This window comes from Bos indicus, chromosome 1, assembly GCF_029378745.1.
Source record: "Bos indicus isolate NIAB-ARS_2022 breed Sahiwal x Tharparkar chromosome 1, NIAB-ARS_B.indTharparkar_mat_pri_1.0, whole genome shotgun sequence".
Taxonomy (NCBI): domain Eukaryota; kingdom Metazoa; phylum Chordata; class Mammalia; order Artiodactyla; family Bovidae; genus Bos; species Bos indicus.
The window spans coordinates 108,132,770-108,158,526 of NC_091760.1; positions in this window are offsets into that span (position 1 = coordinate 108,132,770).

Genomic DNA, 25,757 nt, shown 5'->3' on the forward strand with positions numbered 1-25,757 from the left:
TATAAATCATGTATAATAAAGTTTATGTAGTTGAACTTCAGAAAATTAAGTGCAGGAATACCATTGCACTTTTAGTTTCAAATGCTATACTCATTTTCTGAAAATTTCAAGAAGTAATCAGAAATTAACATCAGGTTCTAAATTCACCTGTTAGGAGGAGTCTGGGCAATTTATGTTCAGAGTGCATTTTTTCCCCCCAGAATTCAACTTAGCTTTTTGCTCTTAGTGACTGGCTCTCTCAGATGTAGAGAGCTCTGCCCACATTTGAAGTTAGGCTATGACTACACAGGTAATTACTTTACAGATGTTCTCTGCTTAACAGTGAATAGTTTTCCCCTTATCCATGTAGAACACTTATATGTTATTTGCTGAAAAGATCTCAAAAACATTATAAACATGTAGGTTGCCATTGTGAACAAAATCAGTTTCCAAACTACTCTTCTACAGAGTAATTTGGTCCAATTCACTGTAGATAGTTTTATATATTTAGTATTTTTTACTTGTAGTCAAAGAAACCTCAAAATCATTCCTGACTATGGAGGGTCTCCAGCAGCTTTATTAGCGATGCTGGGTTTTGTGTTTATTAAAATAATTTAATATCTTATCTTTATGTACAAAGAAATATTGTTGTTTAGTCTCTAAGTTGTATTCAACTCTTTTGCTCCTTTGTCTGTGGGGCTTCCAAGGCAAGAATTCTGGAGTAGGTTGCCATTTCCTTCTCCAGAGGATCTTCCTGACCCAGGCATCAAACCCTCGTCTCCTGCACTGGCAGGCAGATTCTTTACTACTGAGCCACACAGGAAGCTCCTACAAAGAAGTATCAAGGTATAGCTTATAAGTGCTGTGAAAGTGATCATTGGTATTCAAGCAAACCACCTTGTCTGTGATTATTTGGTAACGGTCACAGGCTTCCATTCCTCCAGCAGCCAGGCAAGTGTGTGAGGCAGGCTGGCTGCAGACTCTGGCCACCTGAGAGGTATGTGTTCTTTCCAAAGAGAGTAGGGCTTTATTTATTTATTAATGTTTTTTAACTTGGGGTGTAGTTGCTTTACAATGTTGTGTTCATTTCCCCTGAATCAGCTATAAGTATACATACATCATCTCCCTCTTTGACCTCTCTCCACTCCCACCCTTCATCCCACCGAACTAGGTCATCAACTAGCTCCCTGTCCTATACAGCATGTTCCCACTAGCTATCTGTTTTACACATGGCAGTGTTTATATGTCAATCCCAACCTCCCAGTTAATAACAGTCCATACCAATCCCTCCCACTGTACTGGTTCCATACATTCATTCTCTACAGTTGTGTCTCTATTTCAAGAACAGGGCTTCTTAATATTGACAGCAGCCACACAGAAAAGTGAGTCCAAAATGCTGTCTATCGCATTTGTTGGCTCTACTGGAGAACCCCCAAACTCAGATTTCTGTTTGAAATCTCTGGATTAAAAACAAAAATGGCGTGTGGGTCAATTGTCCTCAGGCTACCTGTTTTTAGACTCTGATATACATCTGTATTAATTCATTGCTTTGCTTGTTTACTAAACAGACTAGGATTCCCTTCACCACAGATCATGTCTTAGCAGTTTGAGTTTTCCCAAAGCCTAGAGTCTAGTGTCTGGCACATAGACAAATATGTGCTAATAAACTGAACTGATCTCTAGATAAATGAGGGCCAAAGAAGGGTGCTATTTTTTTTAGAACTGGAAAAGCTATTAAATCTTATGGACACTTTGCAAAGTTGAACATTCACAACTATTACAAACTGTGTCCATTCTTTTTAGCTATCTGCAGACTTCAAAGCTCACTTCTATGGATGTGTTTTGTCAAGAGAAGATTAAGTTTGGCTTTATGTATGCTTTTGGAGAAAAAGATAGACAAAGAGTCTTAAATAATTTGTGTAAGAAGATTAAAGGAACAGGCATTGGCTGAAATCCCATTATTATTTAGATTATTATAATTTGTTGGGATATTAAGAATATTATGGCTGAATTAACAAATTACTTTGATTTAGTCAGGATTTGCTCACAAAGTGAAAACGTGATAAAATTTAAAAAAAATTCAGGGGATTTCTTCAGCTCCTCTAGTGCTCTGAAAACTGAGGTGATGAACCAAGGACTCAAGAAAACTGACCAGGTGCATGTGTAACTTCGGCTGTGATTTTTTATAATTCCCTTGCCATTGCTACAAGTGGGTAGGTAAACCCTCTCAAGTTTGGGCTTCCCTGGTGGCTCAGTGGTAAAGAATCTGCCTGCCAATGCAGGACACACGGTTCGATCCTTGGATGGGGAAGATCCTTTGGAGGCAACCCACTCCAGTATTCTTGACTGGAGAATCCCATGGACAGAGGAGCCTGGTAGGCTACAGTCCATGGAATCGTAGAAGAGTCAGACATGACTTAGTGACTAAACCACAACAAACCCTCTTAAACTTATGAATTATCCAAGTCAACACTGACTTATTTCCCAACTGGGACTTTTAGGGAATTTGTCAGGATTTTGCAACACCCTGACCTTGAGCATAAGGCACCTCCAGGTGTGGATTTGGATTGGGGTGGGTACTGTTGTTGTCCTTAGCCACGTTGTACAATGAGTAAACAGAAGTTTAGACATGATAAACCTAGACTTCAGTCTAGATCAATCTTCATGAAAAGAACATGCTAGTAACCACTATACCATTCTGTATTCTGATTCTTACACTTTCAGAAGTCTGGCCCATCTCCTGACTACTCCTTGCCCTGTGCTACCTTATGTAAATAGTTCACACAAGAAAATAGAATAGGAGGCAAAAAAGATCAATCAGGATTAAAAGGGTCACTACATTACCTTTAAAACACAATAAAAATTATTAGAAAAATGGAGAAATCTACAACTGTAATGAGGAATTTAAAAATTTATGTTAAAGAATGCTAGATCATATTGAAAATGTGAAATCTTTTGAAGAATCTTGCATATATAAAATATGCCTCCTTTTAAAATATTTAGCATATATTAATTTATATAGGAAAATGAAAGTTTAAATATAAATTCTTACAAAATCAAGATCATGCAAAGCACTTTCTCTGATGACAGTGCAACTAAATATTGATTTATCAGTTAAAAATTTCCATTTATTTGAAAATTTAAAAATCAGACCTAAATAATTCATCATTCAAAAAGGACACAGTGTTGGTAGCGGGAGATTTTGTATGTGTGTGGGGTCAGGGGATACATGGAGACTCTGCTCTCCACTCAATTTTGCCATGAACCTAAATGTTCTCTAAGAAATAAAGTTTATTAATATTTAGAAAAGTATACACACATATATTCTCACAATGAAAATGATGAAAACTTTAGGATTGAATGACATTGAAAGTCTGTCTAAAATAGAAGAGAAAAATCGATAATTTCCTCTCTAGATAGCCATGACCACTCTACAAAGTCTTGTGTATATTCTATTATAGCAAACGTTTACTCTGCCAAGCTTTGTATTATATTTAATTCTCATAGTATCTCTATGAGATAGGAACTGCAGTTATCTTTATTTTAAGATGAGGAAAGATTGCTTTGCTCAAACGTCTAACAATGGGAATTAGCTTTACGTAAAATCTAGGTTTTTCTAATTACCTACCATCCATCATCCATATGGTCAATACTGCCTGAGCATGCATGTGTGCTAAGTCGCTTCATTTGGGTCTGACTCTTTGTGACGCTATGGAATGTAGCCCACCAGGCCTTCTGTCAATGGGATTCTCCAGGCAAGAATACTGGAGTGGGTTGCCGTGCCCTCCTCCTCAGGATCTTCCTGAGCCAGGGATCCAACCTGCATCTCCAATGTCTCCTTCACTGGCAGGCGGACTCCTTAGCACTGCACCACCTGGGAAACAAACCTTTCTAAAAGGTGGGCATGGTTGCCTCTGAGGCCCTCACCATGTGAACTGAGATGACCGGGCATTATAGAACACCAGCCCCAAGGACGCTTACCGTATCTCCTAGTTGTGAGTATCAGCCACGTGAGATCTCTGCCTGGTGCACCTTCTCCATTTCTTCTTTGAGGAAGCTTCTTTAATGTGCTTCTCATGAGCACAAGCAACTTGCCATGTGTTTCCTGGGATCTCTTTCCATTGTTTTATAGATATTTCACTGTATTTCCTTATGCTGCCACTAGGTTGCATTTTAAGAATTTCCACATGGTCCTACTGTACCCAGCTTTAATGATGAAGACTTAGAGGGAATTCTGCTAAGATTCTACAGGCTACCCATGTCACTGTTCAATGTCCAATCTTTTTTTAAAAAGTATTTTTAAAATTTTTTATTAAATTTTTTCTTATTGCACTGGATCTTTGTTGCTGTGTGCGGGCTTTCTCTAGTTTTGGCGGGGGCTTCTCTCTAGTTGCGGTGCACAGGCTTCTCATTGTAGAGGCTTCTCTTGTTGAGGAGTACAGGCTCTAGTCGCATGGCCTTCAGTGGTTGTGGCAACGGGCCTAGTTGCTCCACAGCACGTGGAATTTTCCCAGACAAGGGATGGAACCTGTGTTCCCTGTATTGGCAGGTGGATTCTTATCCACTGTACCAACAGGAAAGTCCCTTATTTCATTCTTGCTGCTCACCTCGGATATGACACCTCATACAGCCACAATTTGAATAGTCTTCCAGCACAATTTCAGTTTTCTTGAAAACCAGACCATCTTACCTGCCTCCTGAGAAATCTGTTTGCATGTCAAGAAGCAACAGTTAGAGCCAGACATGGAACAACAGACTGGTTCCAAATTGGGAAAGGAGTCAAGGCTGTATATTGTCACCCTGCTTATTTAACTTCTATGCAGAATACATCATGTGAAATGCTGAGCTGGGTGAAGCACAAGCTGGAATCAAGGTTGCCGGGAGAAATATCAATACTCTCAGATATGCAGATGACACCACTCTTATGGCAGAAAGTGAAGAAAAACTAAAGAGCCTCTTGATGAAAGTGAAAGAGAAGAGTGAAAAAGTTGACTTAAAACTCAACATTCAGAAAACTAAGATATGGCACCTGGTCCCATCACTTTCTAGCAAATAGAAGGGGAAACAATGGAAACAGTGAGAGACTATTTTTGGGGGCTTCAAAATCACTGCAGATGGTGACTGTAGCCATGAAATTAAAAGACACTTGCTCCTTGGAAGAAAAGCTATGACCAACCTAGATAGTATATTAAAAAGCAGACATTACTTTGTCGACAAAGATTTGTCTAGTCAAAGCTATGGTTTTTGCAGTGGTCGTGTATGGATATGAGAGTTGGACTATAAAGAAAGCTGAGCACTGAAGAGTTGATACTTTTGAACTGTGTTGTTGGAGAAGACTCTTGAGAGTCCCTTGAAATTCAAGGAGACCAAACTAGTCAATCCTAAAGGAAATCAGTCCTGAATATTCATTGAAGAGCTGATGCTGAAGCTGAAAATCCAATACTTTGGCCACCTGATATGAAGAACTGACTCATTGGAAAAGACCCTGATGCTGGGAAAGATTGAAGGCAGGAGGAGAAGGGGATGACAGAGGATGAGATGGTTGGATGGCATCACTGACTCAATGGACATGAGTTTGAGCAAGCTCCAGGAGTTGGTGATGGACAGGGAAGCCTGCAGTGCTGCAGTCCATGGTGTTGCAATGAGTCAGACACGACTGAGCAACTGAACTGACTCCCTCGCTCACCTCTCAAGTCTGCATGTTTTGTGATAAACACCCCTGATTGCTCCATTTAACTTTCCTCCCTGAGTGCTACCTGCTTTTACTGGGTTCACACCAACCCTCAGAGTGGGGCCTAGCCATAAATCCAGATCTAATGTACTGGTTAAGTTCACAGGTACTGGAAGCAGGCATACCTGGGGCTGAAATCAAGCTATAGAACTTTCTAGATGTCAAGTTATCAACATGTGCTGTGCTTAGTCACTCAGTTGTGTCTGACTCTTTGCAATCCCGTGGACTGTAGCCCAGCAGGCTCCTCTCTCCATGGGGATTCTCCAAGCAAGAATACTGGAGTAGGTTGCCATGTCCTCCAGGGGACGGAGGGATTGAACCCAGGGATCTTCCCAACTCAGGGATCGAACCCAGTTGTCCCACTTGCAGGTGGATTCTTTACCAACTGAGCCACCATGGAAGCCCCAGGATACAGGAGTGGGTTCCCTTCTCCAGGAGTCTCTTGTGTTGCAAGCTGATTCTTTACCAGCTGAGCTACCAAGGAAGCCCTGTTACCAACATATACAAGTGTAAGTTTCATCTTCCATATAATGGGAATATTAATATTTATTATATGGGATTGCTACGAAGAGTAAATGAGATAGAGCAGATACCTAGGCCAATGCCCAGCCCATGGTAAACGCCCAAAGAATGGGAGCACTGGTGTTAGTGTTATCATGTCCCCATGGGCATCATATGTCTCTAGCCCTTTAGTTTTCACCAGCCATGGAGACATAGTCAGTACATCAAAAAATGGCATTTAATAGAGAACAGATATAATAAAATAATGAGGCAAAGTCAAATTTAATAAAGTCTACATAGTTTAAAGTAATAAAATGTTCCTCAGGGTATAATTAAATAATAAAATTATAGAGATAGAAGGGGGTCTTAAAATAACCAAATTCAATCCCTCACTTTATGTATGAGACCATGAGACCCAGAAAGGCTGAACAGCCTTCTCTGAGCCCCTCTGCTGACTGAACAGTGCGCTGCAATGCGCATCCATGCCTGCCTTTCGCTGTGATGGTTTCCTCTGCTATGTATGTACTGGATAATGGTGCACTTGAGATTTGTCTTCTGGGCTTGGTCTAATGACTGGGATTATGATACAGAAATAGAAAATAAAAATCCCTCAGTTGTGCCTCCTAGGCTTTCCAATGAAATGGAAGAATCCACAGGAACAAAAAGAGACATGCTTACAAAGTATTAGGGACCTAGTCTTTCAGTCATGGAGCCCATATCTGTTCCCCTTACCAGCAGACAGGGTTTGATTCCAGAGTATGTGTTCCTACATTTAAATGTTATGTTCAGTAAAAGAACAAAAAGACTCAAAGAGTTCCTTGCAAAAATAATTAGAAAATTACTATGATGATACAAAAAAGGAGTTTTGCTATATCCTTGCATTCCAGAACTGTGAGGTTAGAAAGTAGGAAATGGAAAAACAAGACACCATGACAGGCCACTGCTGAAAGTAGGCTTGGGTGGTGCCAAGCGTCAGGTTTAAAGGTTGCTCGTTGTTGTTTCTCTTTAACTATTCCTTCAATCTCATTGTCTCTTGCTAATTATTATGCATAGACAAATATGATTATCAAATTTTAATTGCACCATCACAGGCACCTTATAAATGATGATAATAAAATAGCAATTGCAATCTGCTTTGGTAATTTTTGGACTGTAACTGTGCCTTAATTTGTACAAATGAAATACATTTTGTTTGTCTTCAGAGTAGTTATTATTATATCCAAATCTTTTTTTAGATTACCCATTCCAGTACTATTTTTCTAAAAACTTTGTTGGTGCATACTAATACCATAATAATTTTTATTTTTCAATATTTATATTCAAGCAGTTTTGCCAATTAAACTTAGTTGTATTGCACACTGTTTATTTACTTATTCACTCACTCACTCATTCATTCATTCATTCAATAAAATGATCAGAGTACCTACTCTCTTTCAGGCACAGTATTAACCCCCTGGTGATACAGAAGTAAATAATAGCACCATATTCATTCTTTTGGCTTTAATTGATCAAAATCCATATGCTAGTGACTTTCAGATCTCCATTTCAAAACTTGTCTTCATCTTCTCCTCTGAGTTTTAGGTCCATGCATATTCAAATATCTACTGGACAATTTTACTTGTTTATTTTCCTCGAAATCTATGTGTCCCAAACTGAGATTATTTTCTTTCTCTTAAAACTGCTCTTTACATGCAAACATTCCCGATTATTGGAATGATACCTATGATCCTAATCTAGAAATTTGGGATTTTCTCTGACTGCCTCTCCCACATGTCTTGTTTTCTAATAAGTCAATGAATCCTGTCAATTCTACCTCATAAGCAATTTTAAAATTTGTCTACATTTCTTCACCCCAACTGGTGCTGCCTACTTGCACCGGCTATCATCGCTCACTTGGATTAGTAATAGTGCCCTCATTTGTGTTCCTACATCTAACCTCTTTCCGACCTCCCAACCACTCCACTCTCATATGTTGCACAGCGATCATTCTAAAAGGTGAGTCTGATCATGTCACTCTTTCCTTATAACTGATCAATGGCCTTCCTATTATTTGGGGGGTAAAACCCCAAATTCCATAAGCAAGGTTTCTGCAGTCTTCTGCTAGCTGGAGCCTCTCCCATCTCTCCAATGTGGCGTCTTGCAGGCTATTTCCATTTGTAGTGAACTTGTTTCACTACAAAGACCTGTGCTCTCTCATTTTTAGGTCTTCTGTGGGCTGACTCTTTTCCTGGATCATGCCTCAGCCTCAACTTAAGGAAGGCTCATTAGAGAAACCTTTCCTGACCTTCTGGCTTGTGTTAAGAGCTCCATAACCCACTGAACCTTCTATTTTCTCTTCTATGGAGACACCCATTTTCTTGTTATTTCTCCCTTTCTAGACTATAAGAACTGGAGAGTAGAAAATTTGTCTAAGCTGCCCACTATTGTATGAAATATAGTCAATAAATATTGGTTGAGTAAATGAATGACTGACAAAATAAATGTTATCTATGATTGAAGCCCTAATAGAGGTATTCATAGAATGCTAGGGAACCCAAATGAAGGACGTGTTCATTGGGGTTAGGATTCCACGAACACATATACTGCTCTGAGCACAGTGCACAACACACAGTAAACTCAGTTTGAAGGACCAGTAAGATCAATGAGAGTTAATATGCCTTTCATGGTGAAGGGTGGCAAGTTTTGCCACCCCAAAGTATGCCTCTTTGGCAAAGGGTTACTTTGAGTTGATTTTTTTGAGAAACAGCAGACAGAGAAGAAACTTTGAAAACAGAGTAGAAGGTACCATTCTTTAAGGAAAGTTTGGGCTTTCCCAGTGGCTCAGCGGGTAAAAGAATCTGCCTGTGATGTAGGAGACACAGGAGATGCGAGTTTGATTCTTGGGTTGGAAAGATCCCCTGGAGAAGGAAATCGCAGCCCACTCCAGCATTCTTGCCTGGAAACCCATGGACAGAGGAGTCTGGTGGGGTCACAAAGAGTCGGGCATGATTAAGCATGCAGACACAAGGGAAATTCATATTTATAAAGAAAATCTCCATGTATTAGGGTCTCTCTTTCTTTCCCTTTCCCTACCAGGAAGAGAAAAAAGACTCTAAACCACCAGATGAATGGTGATTTAAAAGAAGGTAAATCTGCATAATGACCCTCCTGCTCAAGGTTATCTCCCTATAACTGGCCTCCCTCACACCATTTTTATTTTAAGCTTAAGATGGTGTTTAAGCTTGAATTCTAAAACCATCTTTTTCAGAGTTATGTATTTTTCCCTGGGTATATCTCATCTATATGTGAGATATATATGTTAATAAACTTCTGTTTGCTTTTATTAATCTGTCTTTTGTTACAGCTTAGAAGTTAGACGGATAGAGGGAAAATTAATTTTTCCTCCCTTACGATGAGAAGGGCATTCCAGAAGGAATCAGCACATGTAAAACAAGGCAGGTGTGAGTAGGCTACAGGAACCACTCACTGTTTTTCACGGTTGGAAAAAAGAGCACAGGTTGCTGGGAAAGGAGGATACAAATGGAGGCAGGATCTGATCATAAACTATGTGTTATAAAACCAAGGAGTTTGAATGTTGTTTTGCAAGCTGTGGGATTCAGGCCAAGAAATGACATATATTTTGGAAAAAACTCCACGGTTGCATTCAGAGGGATGGATTTGATGGACAGAGGTAGGGGACTCAGTATGGTGTGTGGTGTTGGTGGATTAGATTTGACTAATTGGTGAGGAGGTTAGAGCAACACTTCAAGCCAGAGGTGATAAAACCTAAATAAGACCCTGATGTTGGGAAAGATCGAAGGCAGAAGGAGAAGAGGGTGACAGAGGATGAGATGGTTGGATGTTATCACTGACTCAATGGACTTGAACTTGGGCAAATCTGGGAGATGGTGAAGGACAGGGAAGCCTGGCTGCTGCAGTCCATGGGGTCACGAAGAGTTGGACAAGACTTGGTGACTGAACACATGTAGCCTGTGGCGGATTCATTTCGATGTATGGCAGAACCAATACAATATTTTAAAGTTTAAAAAAAAAAAAAAAGCTAGCGGCAATGAAGACAGGATTTGGCGATCCAGGGATAAGGAAGGGTTGGTGAGAAGGGAGGATCTTGGATCATTCCTAGGATTCTGGTTCAGGTGAATTTATGCATGATGTCACTTCTTTGAGAGTTCAGGCTGATTGGAGGGGAAGATAAAGAAGGTAATGGCTTAAATGGGACATGGAGACACTTGCCAAAGAAGTAACAAGACAGTGGTTAGATTCTCATATCAGTACCACAGAAGGTAGCCAAGGAGTCTCAACTCTGAGTCCCAGACTAATACCCTGAACACCATCAAGTCCTCAACTACTCAGATAAAAACCACACAATGTCTTAGATTTCCTTGTCTCTTGAAGACTTCAAAATTCTCAGTGAAAAGAGGAATGAGGGAAGAAAAACCAAAAACGACATATGGGTAAAGTGGCCTGACAGGTGTGAGAAGGGGCGTGAGAAGCTGACAGGTAATATTGAGGTGAGAGTGGGGATCAAGTGGTGATTTATTGGCCAGAGGAAAGGATACGGAGGATAAGGAAGAGTGGGGACCCTGCAGGAAGGATCAGTAGTAGGGTAGGACCTGAGGATGTAGGTGAAAGCCTGTAATGGAAGAGGAAAACATGGCCTTGGCTATGTTGAAGTCACTAAGTGTTTGGTAGCTGAGAATGACCTAAGCTGTGAACCTTTCTCTAAGACTGTTCACTTTGCTATGGGTCCTTTGCAGACCTCCATTCAAGGCACTTAAGACAGGCTCAGCCCAGGGCCGATAGTGCCCTGCACAGCCCCTTTCCTGTGGAAGGCACTCTACAAATATTTGTTGGATGTATTCATAAATGAACATCAAAGGTACAAACAGTGGTTTCCTTTAGAAGGAATTCAGGCCACAGGAAACTGGAGCAAGAAGCCCTAGAATGGTTGGGCTGGAGCTTGTATTTTACAGTGGGGACAAGTCTTCTAATAACTCGGTGGCCTGTTAATTGCACCGCACAGCAATCAGTCAAGCACTGGGGCCTGCTGTGTCAGATACATGTAGTCCAATCAACCAATCTACCAGGAATCACAAAGCAATCGAACAGCTCAGTTGGAAGGGACTGAAGTGCTGTTGTGTGAACCCCAGATACCTGGTTTCAAGGAAAATTGAGCTGAAATATCCCCTTATTCTATCAGCTTCATCTCTGGAATTAGCAGTGGGCTCAAAAGAAGACTCCTTTCTTGTATCAGTGACAGGTCTCTTGCTCAGTCATAAACTTGGCAGACTTTTGTTATTCAAAGATGTGATCATTTAATAAAATTTTTTTAATGTATTTGTTTTTATAATTGGAGGATAGTTGTTTTTATAATACTATATTACTTTCTGCTGTACAGCAAAGTGAATCAGCTATAGTTTTACACTATATCCCTTCTTTTTTTGTATTAAAAAATATGCACTTCTCATTACAAAAATGTTTAACTACAATGCCTTGGAATTGGAAGCCCTTCAAAAGACTGTTGATTACAACCTTAAAGGTTAAATATATCATCACATGACGAAAAGGAAAACTTAGGTTTTACAGGAAAAACCTTATTGAAACACAGGTGTGTGTGTGCACCTGCCCATATTCACCTATTTGTACTCACCATGGGCCTGAATTTACTAGCACAGGCTGAAAAAAGCACAAAGTGAGGAGTCTAGTGAGACACACCTGTCGTTGCTGTGGAAACCATAGCGCTGATCTTCAGGACACACGTAGGTATCTTCACTTCTAACACTCTGTAAATGACTTAATAATGGATGGATTCACTTTTTGAAGATAATCTCTAAAACTTATTAAACTGAAATCTTAAAAATGGGAAGTTTCTGTAGTCTTGTTTCTGTAAATTTCGGCTCTAGGTGAGTTTTTTTCTTATAGCCAAAGCTCTGAAAATTGGAGGATTTTGTTATTTCCCTTAAATGCAGATGTACAGAACTGAGGCTGATTCCACAGGACTGATGTGGCCTATATCAACAGTTACAATCAGAGATAGGCTAACAAAATCATGGACATTTGGTGTATTCTTAATGTGTTTTCCAGTTGGTCTTCAGGAACATTTCAATCCTAGCTGAAAGAGGCACTTTATTCTCTAGTCTAAAACTTTAATGGTCAGCATACCAAAAGTGTCAGCTCAATTACATTTGTTGAGATCCAATTAATCCTTTCTGATGACTTTATCTACTTGGTTCATATCCAAGACTGCTGGCAGGAGAATCATCTCTGTATTTATTTCCAAATACAGATTTCACATACTTTCTCTTTATATATATATTTACCCTCAAAGGAAAGAAAGATCTTAGAATCTGTGTGAAAATACAGTTTCTGCTTCAGTGAAAGCCAAATTATTTTGAATAACATTAAATGCTGTGATATTTTTAGGTGATGAGTAGAGTCATTTTTGAATTGTCTATTTATGGTATGCATTCTCATTTTAAAACAAAACCCTCCCTGTTGACATTTAGGGGTGACATAATCATGGTAACAGTATATCCCTCTTAATTTTGAGATTAAAAGAAAATGGATGGACTTCCCTGGTGGTCCAGTAATTAAGAATCCACCTGCCAATGCAAGGGACATGGATTCAATCCATGGCCTGGGAAGATTGCACATGCTGTGGGCAGCTAAGCCCCTGCGACACAGCTATTAAGCCCATGCACCAAGAGCCTGTGGTGTACAATAGGAAAAACCACTGCAGTGAGAAGCTCATGTATCGTCATGAGAGTAGCCCTCATTTGCAGCGACTAGAGAAAGCCCACACAAAGCAATGAAGACTTAGCGCAGCCAAATATAAATAAAATAAACCAATCTTTTTTAAAAAGAAAAGAAAATGGATTTTATCTTCATAGCTACCAGCCAAAGTCAATATATTTTTGTTCCAAATATTTAATTATCTCAATAACACTACTTTTGACCTGTGTTATGTATGGGCAGAGAAGCCTGGCAGGCTACAGTCCATAAGGTCACAGAGTTGGACACAACTGAAGTGACTTCACACACACACACACACACACATGAGAAATGCATGGTAAATTAATACAACTTGCCAATGACCTGCTCTTGAAACCTATAGGCTGATTGAAGACTTACATAAAAAAACTCCGTGGTCCACACATTTTTGTCACAGGATAATTTTATTATCCTTTCCTGGTGGCTCAGATGGTAAAGAGTCTGCTCGCAATGAGGGAGACCCAGGTTTATTCCCTGGGTGGGGAAGATCCCCTGGAGAAGGAAATGGCAATACACTCCAGTATTCTTGCCTGGGAAATTCCATGGATGGAGGAGCCTGGAGGGATACAGTCCATGGGGTTGCAAAGAGTCAGACATGACTGAGCGACTAACACACAATTTTGTTATATCAAGTTCATGGTTACACGCACTGTCTTTTTATAGAGACTGGATAAGAAAAGTTGTTGATGCAGCAGAAAAATATTTTGAAATATTACTGACTATATGTTTCCTTCTAAGTAATTTCCTTTGACCCTCACCCTCAGAGAAATTCTACATCTTAGAGAAGGGAGAAGACAAAGAAGCTGGTAAAAACAGAGTCATACTTTTAGCTTTGAGTTTTCAAAGACAGTCTTCAAAGCCAGAGCTTTCAACTGAAAGCAAGATTATCGATAAGAGAAACATTTTCATTGTTATCATTTGTTTGTTTTTCACTCCAAAAGTCTTGAATATCAAGACAAATTATGGAAATCTCGGAGCATAGAGTGGATAAAATAAACACAAAACAGAAAAAATTCTTACATAATATATTATTGCACAGAATATTTTCCCGCAATATGAAAAGGAGAAAAACATTTCTGGGATGGATGAGTTTAGCAGAGAGGGAGAGGAGAAACGAGAGCTCCCTTTCCAGTTCTGCTTGAGTCTGGGTAGGGAGGCTAGTGGGGTCACAAAAGACAAAATGGACAGAAAAGTTTGGATCTGACTATAGAGGGGATTTTTGCCTGGCTTACTGTCTGGGAAAATAGAGCTCCCTAAGTGAGGTTTCAGGCAGAGAGGACCTGAGGCTGTCCCAGGTCATATGGCCCCAGAAGGTGGTCCAGCAGCTGGAAATTCTCCATGTTTTCTGCAGGCACAAGCTGGGACTTATGGTCAGGGTAAACAAGAGTTAGCTGAGAGAGTAGTGTGCAGAAGTGAGTGTGGGTGCTTTGATAGTGTGTACAGTGAGGAGAGAGGCCAATGAATGCCTCAGGAGGGGAGAAAGCAGGGTTAGAATCCAGAATAAGATAGAATACCTCACAGACCAAAACATAGGCCACAGGACTCGAAAAGATCAATCCTCATCCCAATTCCCAAGAAGGGTAGTACCAAAGAATGTGCTAACCATTGGACAATTGCACTATTGTCCCATGCTAGTAAGGTCATGCTTAAAATCTTGCATGCTAGGCTTCAGCATTATGCAAACCAAGAACTTCCAGATGTCCAAACTGGGTTTAGAAAAGGCAGAGGAACCAGAGATCAAATTGCCAAAATTCGCTGGATCATAGAGAAAGCAAGGGAATTCAAGAACAAACATCTACCTCTGTTTCATCAACTACACTAAAGCCTTTGACTGTGTGGATCATAATAAACTGTGGAAAGCTCTTAAAGAGGTGGGAATACCAGACCATCTTACTTGTCTCCTGAGAAACCTGAATGCAGGTTGAGAAGCAGCAGATAGAACCCTGTATGGAACAACTGATTGGTTCAGGATTGAGAAAGGAGTACCACAGGGCTCTCTGCTGTTACCCTGTTTATTTAACCTATATGCTGAGCACATCATGAGAAATGCTGGACTGGATGAGTTACAAACTGGAATCAATCAAGATAGGCGGGAGAAACATCAACAACCTCAGATATGTGGATGATACCACTCTAATGGCAGAAACTGAACAGGAACTAAAGAGCCTCTTGATGAGGGTGAAGGAGGAGAGTGAAAGAACTGGCTTAAAACTAAATATTAAAAAAAAAAAAACAACTAAGATCATGGCATCTGGCCCCATTACTTCATGGCCAATGGAAGGGGAAAAGGTGGAAGTAGTGACAGATTTCCTCTTATTGGGCTCTAAAATCACTGTGGATGGTGACTGCAGTCATGAAATCAGAAGATGATTGCTTCTCGTCAGGAAAGTTATGACAAACCTAGACAGTGTGTTGAAAAGCAGAGACATTACTTTGCCGAAAAAAGTCCGTATGGTTAAGGCTATGGTCTTCCAGTGGTCACATCCAGTTGTGAGAGCTGGACCATAAAGAAGGCAGAGTGCAAAAGAATCAATGCCTTTGAACTGTGGTGCTGGAGGAGACTCCTGAGAGTCCCTTGGACAGCAAGGAGATCAAGCCAGTCAATCTTAAGGGAAATCAACTCTGAATACTCATTGGAAGGACTGTTGCTGAAGCTGAAACTCCGGTATTTTGGTCACCTGATGCCAACAGCCAACTCATTGGAAAAGTCCCTGATGCTGGGAAAGACTGAGGGCAGAAGGAGAAGAGGGCACCAGAGGATGAGATGGCTGGATGGCATCAATGATGCAATGGACAAGAATTTGGGCAAACTCTGGGAGATAGTGGGGACCAGGGAGGCCTGGCATGTTGTTGTCTTTGGGGTCACAAAGAGTTGGACACGACTGGGCAACTGAACAACAACAGTGAAGAGAGAGGCCAAAGTATGCCTCAGAAAGGGAGAAAGCTGGGTTAGCATCCATAAGAAGATAGAATACCTCATAGACCAAACGGCCATCCAAGGATAGGCAAGACACTGGAACTTACATAGTTCTGAGTTACTGAGTACTGATGACTGAATATTTACCTGGAAGATACTATGTATGTATTACCTGGAGATGTAATCAATACATTTCAAACTCTCACACCAACAGAAATAGAGGCAAAGGAGGTAAGTTCAACTATGGAGAAAAAGGCATTTATCTTTCTATATTAATTATTTTTTAATCCCCAGAGATTCTACTTGACCCTTTTAAAAAACTGCTTTGACAATTTCATAGATTCATGATTTTTTCACATATTTTCAAGCTTTAAAAATTTCTTTGACTATAACAAAGCATTTTTCACTTTTTTTAATAACCTGAGTATGGTAATTCCAATATCTGAAAGTTTCTGAGTGTCAGATTCTGCTGTCTGCTCTTCCTACTAGTTCTTTTTTCTTTTATGTTTTTATTTTTGGCTGTGCTGGTCTTCATTGCTGTGTGTAGGCTTTCTCTAGTTTTGGTGAGCAGAGGTTACTTTTCATTTGTGGTATGAGGGCTTCTCATTGGGCGGCTTCTCCTGCCACGGAGCACAGGCTCTAGGCATGTCGGCTCAGTAGTTGTAGCACTGGGGCTTGTGGCTCATGGGCTCTAGAGTGCAGGCTCAGTAGCTGTGACACACGGGCTTAGTTGCTCCACAGCACGTGGGATCTTCCTGGATCAGGGATCAAATCCATGTCCCCTGCATGGGCAGGCGGATTCTTATCCATTGCGCCACCAGGGAAGTCCCATGTTCTTTCTACTAGTTGTTCTTCCTGCTGCCTTGTGTTTTTTGTGTGTGTGTTATTTACCTTTGATTCTCTGCTGTTCATACCACTTGAGCAAGTATATGTTGAGGACTCTCAAAGGCTCGATAACATGATGCTAACTTCCTCTAGAGGAGGTTTGCACTTGCTTCTTTTGGGGGCTTGGGTAGACAGTCTGGTATCATTCTAAACTAGACTTTGGGCAGTGATACAAATTTGGGCTGCACATTTGAGGCTTCAAATATTCCTGTGGTTATAGTCTTTTGGGGTCTGGGTGGGATTCCTTTTCTTTGTGCTCTGATCTGTGCTGGGCTAAAACAACCATTTTCATAGCTCTCTGATAGGGCTGGGAGGGGATGAACTGACCTCTGGGGGAGCCCATTGTGTTTCACTGTAATATGGGGTTCTCCTATTATACTCTCCACATCAACGGGCCCTGGGATCTGATTTCCATTCCTCTCACCCCAGGATTCCATTGAGGCCACAGCTCAGTTTCATAGTCCAAAAAGGCAAATGCCCTTGGAACAAAAGCAGCCTCAAGTGCTTGGCCTACTTTTCTTTGTTGTCATCTATTCTGAGCCTGGTAATGCCTTGCTAATGTTTTGGCTTACTGATGCTTTTTAGTGAAGATGAAAGCATATTTTATTCAGTACTTTTAGTGATTTTCAATAGGAGAATTGGCCTGAATAAATTAGCTCAGCATTGCTGGACATCAGAAGTCAAGCTTGAGTTATATGGGTGTGAAGTTCATGCTCACTAAATCTATGATCAGGTAAGAAAAAAACTGTTCTCGACTCTGGAATGCATAAGAAGAACTGGGAGAACTTCCCCTTCTTAAAAGCTTTTCATAGTTTTGGCAAATAAAGCAAATTGTTTGGGTAAGTTTGGGAATTTAAACAAGTTCTTTTTGTAAGGATAGTAGAGCCACTTAAGGAAAAAGTGTGAGAAAAATTGAATGGTGACGTGCTGATTACAGAATTAAAAAATTGCAAATAACCGTCATTTACTTTTTCCCCTTAAATTTTGGGTCTCTGATTCTAAACACAATCTGAAACATAAGTATGAAGCAGACAAATTATTGTTCAAAATTAATTTTCAAGTAACCGCAAAATTGGGGAAGGAAATGGCAACCCACTCCAGTATTCTTGCCTGCAGAATCCCAGGGATGGCGGAGCCTGGTGGGCTGCCGTCTATGTGGTTGCACAGAGTCAGACACGACTGAAGCGACTTAGCAGCAGCAACCAGAAAATAAAAACCCAAAGTTTTTACATTAAGACATGAAATAGCTTTGTCATGAATTTTGGGTCATGTTTCCTATAATGGAGTTAATTAATTATTTCTACCATGAAATTTGAAAGGATATAAAACAAGGAGAAGATCAGGTTCCTATTGTAGAACGTAGAATTTCTTTGAGGCAGGGGACATGTACATAAAAATGTAAGCTCCACAAGGGGCAGGAACTTTTGTCTGTTCATTACTCTATTTCCAGGGCTGAGTGCAGACCCTGGTCTGGAGCAGTGGCTTGATAAATGTGTGTTGTATGAAGGATATAACTGAGATAGTTATAATTTAACAATGAGAAATTGTTAAACCCACTTGCCATGAGCTGATCTGAGCTCTGAATGACACAAACAACCCTGAGGATGGAGGGTTAGATGAGATCCAGCTGCATCTCAAGGAAGGTTTTTAAATTTGATGCACAGACTATGGATTGTTGATATGGAAGCCTCGAAGTGGGAGAGATGGGCAGGGGTTTCACACAAAGAAAATGGAAGTGTTTGCAGATAGGAAAGTGATGCAGGAGGTTTAATCTAGGACAGTGTTGTTGCTATTGATGTTGTTGCTTTTAATTTATTGTATCCACAAGAGTTTTTTCCCCAGATAAATTTTATGAGGTAGTACAAGTGAAGATCTGGTTGGAATGAAGATGGAGAGCTCTAGAGCCAATCTGTTTTCCCCAGTGACAGTCCCTTGAGTTCTCAATGGAACCACGAGAGAGCTTCTCTGAGTAGTCTGAAGGCAGCTTATTTTAGCCCAAATAGACAATTGGTCTGGGGAGGAGCTGGGGACAAGGCCAGTGAGAAGGCATTGAAAAGGCAGGAAGAAAGCCTTTTGTCATCAAGGGAAAATTTAAATATAATGAGGTGATTCAAAGGAACCATGCCACATTTATCAAATGTAGATCTTTAGGAGTATTCCAAAAATGATTGAAGGAAAACACAAGGGCAGGACATCAGCTAACAGACAGTTGTAGTAACCTAAGTATGAGCTGTGAGGCTCTGAACTTCAATGTTCATGTGAATACCTAGGTAGCTTTTTAAAATTCAAAATCTTAATTCCTACTTCCAGAAATCCTGAATCAATAGGTTTGAGATGGGGCTCAGAAATATGAATTTTAACAAGCATCCTTGATAATTCAGATGCAAGATCAAACTTTGAGAAATACAGTTATAACTGAATATTTCTCACTTCTACTTTCCTTCTCTTTGTTTATTTTATAGTTAAAAGCTTATTAGGGACCTAGAGATTATCATGGTAAGTGAAATAAGTCAGAAAGACAAATATCATATGTTATCCCTTATACGTGAAATGAGTCATAAAAAAGAATGAAGTGATGCTATTCACAGCAACATATATAGACCTAGGGACTGTCATACTGAGTGAAGTAAGTCAGACAGAGAGAGACAAATATTATATCGCTTATATGTGGAATCTAAAAAATGGTACAAATTGACTCATTTACATACCAGAAAGAGAGTCACAGATGCAGAAAACAAACTTATGGTTACTAAGGGAGAAAGGGGGGTAGGGATAAACTGAGAGATTGGGATTGACATATACAACACGTTACTACATATAAAATAGATAACTAATAAGAACCTACCATCTAGCACATGGTACTTTAATGTAATGACCCATATGGGACATGAATGACTTCTATGGGAAATAACCTACTTGGGAAAAGAAACCCCAAGAGTGGATATATGTACATGTATAACTGATTCACTTTGTTGTATATCTGAAACTGACACAACCTTGTAAATCAACTTTATTCCAAGAAAAATTAATTTTAAAAAGTATATTAGGGACTTCAAGATTATCAGACTAAATGAAGTAAGTTAAAGACAAATATATTATATCTCATATATGTGGAATCTAAAAAAATGATACAAACGAACTTATTTACAAAATGGAAATAGACTCACAGACAGAGAAAACAAACCTACATTGCCAAAGGGGAAGAGAGGTGTAGGGATAAATTAGGAGCTTGGGATTAACAGACGCTCAATATTACATATAAAATAGATGAACAACAAGGACCTACAGCATTGCACAGGGAACTACATTCAGCAGCTTACAATAACCTACACTGGAAAAAATCTGAAAAAGAATATATACTTATATACATATGTGTATGTATATAACTGAATCACTGTGCTATACACCTGAAACTAATACATTGTAAATCAACTATAATTCAATTTAAAAAAGTATATTAGGAATAAGGAGAAAGGAGTGACTTAAGTTAGCACCATCTTAAATTAAAGGCATCAGTTCAGTTCAGTTCAGTCACTCTTTGCGACCCCATGGACTGCAGCACACCAGGCCTCCCTGTCCATCGCCAACTCCCAGAGTTTACTCAAACTCATGTCCATTGAGTCAGTGATGCCATCCAACCATCTCATCCTCTGTTGTCCCCTTCTCCTCCTGCCTTCAATCTTTCCCAGCATCAGGGTCTTTTCCAATCAGTCAGGTCTTCGCACCAGGTGGCCAAAGTATTGGCGTTTCAGCTTCAGCATCAGTCCTTCCAATGAATATTCAGGATTGATTGGATCTCCTTGCAGCCCAAGGGACTCTCAAGAGTCTTCTCCAACACCACAGTTCAAAAGCATCAATTCTTCCATGCTCAGCTTTCTTTACAGTCCAGCTCTCACATCCATACATGACTACTGGAAAAACCATAGCTTTGACTAGATGGACCTTTGTTGGCAAAGTATGGCATCAGTGGAATACACAAATAAAATAATGGTTTGAATGTCAGTTGTGAAATTTGAGCCCAAAGGGAATTTAATAAAGAATGTGTTGGTAGAAATAACTCCAGTTGCCAAGGGACCCCAGCTCAAGTAAGGTCATGCTCAGAATGCCTGCTTTGTTTAGTGTGTTTAGGTCACCAGATGGTCAGTCCATTCCAGTCATTTTTTCTGTGATCATGTCCTTTTAGGCTGTCTAGAAGAAGTACACAGTTTCCTTCGAAGATCTAGATTTCCAGAGATTTAGTATGTATCCCAGTCATCTACTGGTTTGAACTTATCATCCACAAAGTCATTTAAACTCTTTTTGATATATATATATATATATATACACACACACACACACACATACATACACATATATGTATATACGTATAGTAGTTCATTGACATCACTATAACCCTAATGTAAACGGGCAGAAGTAACCAAGCAGCTGAATTTTGATGATATGCACCAGCCACTTTCTCATGTTTCTGAGCTGGAGCTGAGGTCTTTCCTGAAGTCATTTCATGCTCTCTTGAGTTTCCTGGCAATTATTCAACCTTAGTAATGTCTTCTTTAGAAACTTAGTAGTTTCCCAGGTGGCTGAGTGGAAAAGAATCTGCCTGCCCATGCAGGAGAGCCAGGTTTGATCCCCGAGTCAGAAAGATCCCCTGGAGTAGGAAATAGCAACCCATTTCAGTATTCTTGCCAGGAAAATCCAATGGACAGAGGAGCCCGGTGGGCTACAGTCCACAGGGTCGCAAAGAGTCAGACACAACTGAGAATGCATGCATGCAGTCACTTAATACGGCAAAGAAAAGGGAAGGAGAGAAAACTAATATTTACTGAGTGCTCACTGCGTACTACATGTTATCTCATTGAGAGGTTGGGTTATTTTTAAAGATGAGGAAACTGAGGCTCAGAAAGGACAAGTCACTGCAGTCGAGAGAAGTGAAGTAAGTCACTTAAGATTTCCTGCAGCAAGACAACAGAGGAAGTCAAATAGGAAAGGAAACAGAAAAGAGCAAGTTTTGATCACTGGTGGCCATTGAGAATGTCCCCGGCTATTGAGAATAATATGTATGCTTTGCTGGAGGGTGTGGGCTCCTGTGGAAGCATCTCTGTGCAAGATCCAGCATCACCATCCTGGAGGCTCCAGACAACAGTCAGTTGCTTCAGTCGTGTCCAACTCTGTGTGACCCTGTGGACGGTCGCCTGCCAGGCTCCTTTGTCCATGGGATTCTCCGGGCAAGAGTACTGGAGTGGGTTGCCATTTCCTTCTCCAGGGGATCTTCCTGACCCAGGGATCAAACCCTGTGTCTCCTGTGGCTCCGGCATTGCAGGTGTATTCTTTACCGCTGAGCCAGTCTTCCCACTATTTCCCTAGGGAGGTGTAAAGACTGTAGGGACTGGGTACAGCCTTACCTTTCCAGAAACTATCTACTCCAGACCCTCATTTTATAATCGGAGTACCAATGGGGCAGAGGTGGTGGTGATTTGCCCAAAGTCACAGAGAAAGATAGGTGCCAGGATGGGAGAAGAACTCAGACCTCTTAGCCCCTGAGCACCCCCTGTGCTAACCCAAGACAACATGGGCTTCCATTTGCTCCTCTGAAAGTCTAGCTATGAAATCAATGGATAGTGCAGAGATGCTTTTGAACAGGAAAGATGAGGAACTCATCCCTAAACTATCAAGACTTCAGTTAGAGAGAGCTGTTACAGCAGCTCTTTTGCACCAGGTACTAGGGAAGCTGAATGCTCCCTTGGATGGTTTCTGTGAGCTCCAAGAATTCTTTTTCTTTTTGAAAAATATTTATTTACATATTTAATACATATTCATACATATTTAATACATATTTATTTATGTATCTTTGGCTGTGTTAGGTCTTAGTTGCCATGTGTGGGCTCAATTGTTGCAGCATGAAGGCTTAGCTGCCCCATGGCATGTGGGATCTTAGTTCCCTGACCAGGGATCAATCCTGCCTCCCCAGCATTGGCAAGCAGATTCTCAACCACTGAACCACAGGGAAATCACAGGAAGAGTTCTTGACGGTCAAAGTTTGGAAAAGCTAGATTAAAGTCAAGTAAGTTCCTTTTCTGAAAGACCTCTTGGAGCCTTTAATACATAAATGTGATACTAAAACTCCAAGATCTGTCTATTAAGTCCATTTGTGGACAGGTTCCCCTTCTCCCAGTCCCCCTGCCTCCTTTCCCTGCCCCAACACAGAGCCCCTATTAGGAGCACATCAGAAGTTCTGTGGAACATGGCTAGTTTGGGTAACATCGAGTTATGACAAGTCAAGTGACTCAACTGGAAGAGTTTTTCAAAGTCCAACTGATAACACAACCAGCAAAAAGAAGAGTGGAGAAAAGTAACCCAGAAAGAAGAGAAACGTCCACTGAACAAGTAAACTGTGGTACATCAGTGACTTAATGAAATATTCTTCTGGCACCAAAATATGATAATTTGGGGGATGCCAAGATAATGTGGGTAATTTTTATAGATTACCATTAAGCAGGAAAAAACCCTACGAATATAAAATTTTACTTATGCTATGATTGCAACTGTATGAAAAATTACATGTGCTTGTAATTAGGAACTGGAAGAAAATATGAAATAATAAAATCAATCTTTATTAGGGACATAGACTCACCAAAGGCTTAAGAATATTCTATTACTTGTAATGATCTTAGTTTTACAATAAAAAGTAAGGTAAAGAAACATCACCTGAGAATCAATTTCCCCCTTTTTTTGCATTAGAATTTTTTTTTTCTCCTCATTCTCTGGGAACCCAAACCTTCTGCAGAATTATAAGAAGTTTGGGGAAATGCTGTTATGCTTGTTTCTCCCACCAATGATAAAAAGGAAATAAAGAAGAAAATTCTCACTCAGCTGTGCAACTCTCACTTGCTGCAAGGAAGAGAGTAACCCAGACCTTGTGTGACAATATTGTTAACACAGCACCTGTAGATCAGGGGACCCTGAGGGATCAGTGGCCATTTCTTAATGTACACAGTGTTCTGCCCTTTTCTTTCAGATCAATTAGACATGTGAGTTAAAAGTCCAAAATTCTGAAAGCTGATATTTGGAACATACGTAGCTGTATATTGGGTTTAGGATCTTTAGTTGTAATTACCAAAAAAAAAAAAAAAAAAAGAAAACTTTTTAAAGTTTTCTTTTTTTTTTTTAATTTTATTTTATTTTTAAACTTTACAATATTGTATTGGTTTTGCCAAACATCGAAATGAATCCGCCACAGGTATACATGTGTTCCCCATCCTGAACTCTCCTCCCTCATCCCTCCTCCCTCCCCATACCATCCCTCTATTTTTAGATTGAGCGATCAGAAGAGAAACAGAATGTTATTCTTCCCAGGTCATGCTGTTCATGTGTAAAAAAGAATCTTCATCACTGTAACAAACAGCTTTAATAACAGGAGGCGAGGCAAAGCTTACATGAAGTGTGAAAACATCCCCATTCTCATGGAGTTTATAATCTAATGGGAAGACATACAATAAAGCAGTTAGATCGGTGAAGTACTCCATGCATGCCACAAGGAGAAAAATGCAGCGCAGAAGGGAGACAGGCTATGTGAGAGGGAAGGTCTTAGAGGAAAGATGGCATTTCAGTAACGTATCTGAGTGAGAGAGGCTGGTGGTGGAGAACTCCAGGCAGAGGTGCTAAGTAAGTTAGCCTGGTGTGAGAAAGGAGAGCAAGGCAGGTGAGGGATGAGGCTGAGTGCCCTGTTGCTCTCAGAAAGTAGGCAGGGATTGGTATGAAACGAGACAGTTGTGCATTAAGAAAGTGCACACTTCTACAAGCAGATGGACAATGCGGAACTTCTGAGCCCTGCACTCCTGAAAAACAGTGACGGTTAAGAGATCTCCCTCCACTTCTGTGTTCCCGAAAATGGCTTACTGCCAAGAATCACCCTTCCCCATGTGACTCAGATAAGGCAGATGATGACTCCCTTGTCTGCCTTAGGGACATGCTCTCCCAGTGCCCATCTTGTTTCATAACTGATTAGCTGAACCATTTGTCTCCCTGTTCCTGACTGATGGAGACTTTCTCAGAGAAGCATCCCAACTGAAAAAATCACTTCCTCTGCAAGTCCAAGGAGAAACCATGATGCCAAGATGTTCTGATTTTCATATCTGGGGTATTCTCTTGATGGTAGTTTGAAGAATAAAAGCATTTTCTTCCTCACTCCATTAAAAAAAGTCTCTGACAGGGTATTATATTATAAAACTATAAGAGGGATTTCCCCCCTCATAACACATGTTTGCCAACAAGCCCTCTCTAAATTTAAAATGAACTCTCTTGGGTTGAAATCACCTTGATGCAGACTTGAAGAGCAGAGCCAGGCATGATTTGAATTTAATTAGTGAATTCTGAAGTCATACTCTGTGAGAATTAAACTGGGGCTTAGAGGAAATAGTTCATCAATAGAATCCTTTGGGCAATGTTCACTATCGAGAAAGTCAGTTTCTCCTCTGTCAGTCACTGCCATTGATCCGATAACTAATTAAGTTTAAATTACTTTATTTTCTTTTACTGGGATATTTACTATATGGGATATTTTACTGTATTGTTCTTCATCATAAACAGATAATTTATAAAATTAAAATATATTTTGTCAATATTAATAAATTTTTGCTGATAAAAATTGAATTGAATTTTCAATTTCAGTAAAAAGCAAACATTCTTATCTATGTTGTTCTTAAAATATGTCTATAAGAGCAGACAGCTGAAGTTACTCATTTTGTTCAACTCGAGTTTTTTTATATAGTCAATTGCATTTGAAATGGTGAAAAGGAAACTATCAATCATTCACACGGTAGCATGAATTAGTGTTTGCAGACTCCTTTTTCTTTCACTTGGATAAAATCATCTTCAGTGAGGAAATGGGACTTTATGACAGAGTTGCGGGTGAAGTAGAGAATAGGACAATTTATGGAGATGCAGATTTGGGTGAGAAAGCTGCTGTCTAGTAGAGATGTT